The following is a 3,279-nucleotide window of genomic DNA, read 5'->3' on the forward strand; positions in this document are numbered from 1 at the left end:
GAAACCAGGAAGACGGTCACCGAGGCACTCGTCACCAGCCGACTGGATTACGGAAACACCCTCTATGCCGGAACCACAGCCAAGCTACAGAAAAGACTCCAACGCATCCAGAACGCCTCCGCCCGACTCATCCTGGACATCCCCCGACGCAACCACATCTCCGGCCACCTGAGGGACCTGCACTGGCTCCCCGTCAGCAAGAGGATCACGTTCAGGCTCCTCACCCACGCACACAAGTCTCTCCACGACCTGGGCCCCAAGTACCTCAATGACCGCCTGACCTTCTACATGCCCACCCGTCAGCTACGCTCTACTAGCCTCGCCCTCGCCGCCGTACCACGCATCCGAAGAGCCACCGCCGGAGGCAGATCCTTCTCCTACCTGGCGGCCAAGACATGGAACTCCCTCCCCAACCACCTTCGGCTGACCCAGGACCATCTCGGCTTCAGGAGACAACTCAAGACCTGGCTGTTAGAGCAATAGCAGACCCCTTCCCCCAAGCGCCTTGAGACCCTTCCGGGTGAGTAGTGCGCTATACAAATGCTATGATTGATTGATATGTGAGGAGGGAATCATAACAGCTAAATTTTTGAACATTGGCTTGCGATTTGGGGCCAAATGTACGACCGTTCCATTTTGCGAGTCACAAATGGTGACTTTTGTGACTCACAATTTGCGGTTCATAAAATGGAATGTGCAACAATGTCTCAGACACTGTTTGCAATTCCCATTGGGGTCGCAAACGACCTGCTTCATTAATGTTCATGCACCAGTTTGCAATTTGCCACTCCATTGAAAATGGCCAGCACTCACAGGGATAGTGGCCTGCTGGGGTCAGCAGACCACCATGTCTGTGACTGCTTTTTAAATAAAACAATTGTTTTTTTAAATGCATCCTGTTTTCCTTAAACTATTTTTGCTTCCAGTCACAAAGTGACCCTGGGGCCTGCCTGCGAGTGGTCTACCACCTACTTGAAGTAGGTGGTAGAATGCGAGTGTTTTGCGACTGCAATTGCGGTCATAAAACAATAGTAAACAGAAGTGCGATTCGCTATTAAGAAGGGACGCCCTTGACTTGCCCCTTCCTAATAGCGAGTTTCAATCACTATTTTGAGAGTTGATAATTGGGTACCGACTCGCAAAATAGGGCTTGTACATTGTACAGACCTATTTAGCCCTCGCAAATGTGCTGATTTCCCGCTTGCGACCGCTACAAAAGGTCGTACATCTGGCCCTTGGTCTGCCGAATTGCAGAATAAAGAGGCCCATAAAGAGCCCCACCCCCGCTGTAGCTGCCAAAGCGGGGGGTTCACTACGACCCCGCTTGTTAGGCTATATTGTGACTCTTGCGTCTTTTTGGCATATTTTTTTTTTTGGTTGGATACTTTGTGTTTCCAAATTTCCCAAACATCTCTTCCACCCACGGAATATGTGTGGCATCGTTTGACAGCATCTGATTTTGTGATGGTGGATATCGCCCCTAAACAGGAGGAGAAATCTAAAAAATGTATATTAGAAATCTAAAAAAATCTATTTTATTGAGGGTGTAGGTCATTTGAAATGGGAAGCTTGCTGCTCACCTAACTTCCTACATCCCTCCCAGAAGGGCAGAATGGTGCTGATCTTATGGCAAATTAACCAAAGGCTGCATTTTTATCCAGTGCCGATTTTATTTCCAACCACACTAAGCAAGCTAGAGAATATAGGCTCATATGTATAATGAGAAAGACGAAACTACAAGTCCCAGCATTCCTTGTGTTGTTGACCAAATACTCAGGAGTGGCCAAAGTCACCCTGTGTTGTAGGGCATATTGACATCAATTCATCTTTCTCTAACACACGAGGGGCATGTTTGACTACAATTGTCCTTTTGATAGCATTAGGTAGTCGGCCTACATCTTGACACAATGTGTACTGACGCCTACCCATGCCCGACCTGCCCCACTTTGGAATCAGTGGCTGACAGGGGAGCTTTATTTACCTGCAATGGTCCTCACTTTATAACTGTGAACACCTCAAATCTAGAGCCCAAGCCTCGTGCTTTAAATCAATGAATATAAAAGGTAAAACTATGAAGGAGCAGAAGGGGTGGGAGGTGCCTTCTGCCTGGGCACGGCCCCAATGAAGTCCCATAGGATAAATCCATCACTGCTAATTGCTTCCATCTGCAGAATCCCTGCCAAGCTCCCTGATGAAACAGCCTGAAAGTGCTCGCACCTGTTCACAGAATCTCCCCTTCTGTGTGATGTGAAGGCTGCAGACAGGCCAGTAAACAGTGCCAAGCTGAGAGGGGGATGGGATGCACAGGTATAAGTCCAGGCACTCCTCAACAAACTGAGGGACCACAACAGACGGATTACCTGGTAAGTGAGAATTAAAAGTACCTCTTCGATTAGTTTTATACAAAGGCACTTAAACAAAGGATAGAAATCACTCCAGGGAGGCCGGGGTACTCAACTGATGGGAGGATTGCCTGGTAAGCGCGAATTAAAAATCTCATCTATCAGTCTCAGTTAGGGACACACGAAAAATGATATATATCATTCTTACAGCATTAGAAGAACCGCAAATCCTTCCTTTCAGAATTTACAATGTGCTGTATGGGTAGTGGTGTCCGGCATCTTTGACACAGGGCTCCACCAATGTGACTCAAACATGATGCCCCAGCCTCCCTGACTCCTGTGCTAAGACTTGCTAGCATATCCATTCTTGACATTTCAGCCAAAAGCACTTTACATGCTGGAAACTGCAGATCTCAATTAGGCATAGGCCTAGGAGGAATTTCAATTACACCAGAGTAATCAGAGTAATTTCGGTAATTTCATGTTACTATTTGACACGGAATTACCGTTAATAACACAATTACGGCACCCCCGTAGTTTAGAGTGTTTTGCATTTAGCATTATTTCTTACCACAAAATGCATCCTTGCATCCATTTTGGACATGAGGGTGCATTTTACACTGAGAATATAGAGCTAAATGCCGGGAGCACGTTAGAAGGACATCCTACCCCAAGTGCACATTAAGCGAACGCGTGCTGCTGCTGTTTATGTTCACTATTCATGTTCTCTTGCCTTTAGCACTATTACTCAGCCCAAAATGCATCCTCATTTCCATTTTGGACACAAGGGGGCAATTATGCAATAAGAAAATAGTGCTAAATGCAGACTTGCACTTCTCTTAGGAGTACCGCAAAATTACAGCAAGATTAGTGTGAAACCACCCCAAAAAAATGTTGGATGAGTGTCCGACGGTGTGATGCGACCGTGGGGAGTTGC

Source organism: Lissotriton helveticus, chromosome 10 (assembly GCF_964261635.1).
Source record: "Lissotriton helveticus chromosome 10, aLisHel1.1, whole genome shotgun sequence".
Lineage (NCBI taxonomy): Eukaryota > Metazoa > Chordata > Amphibia > Caudata > Salamandridae > Lissotriton > Lissotriton helveticus.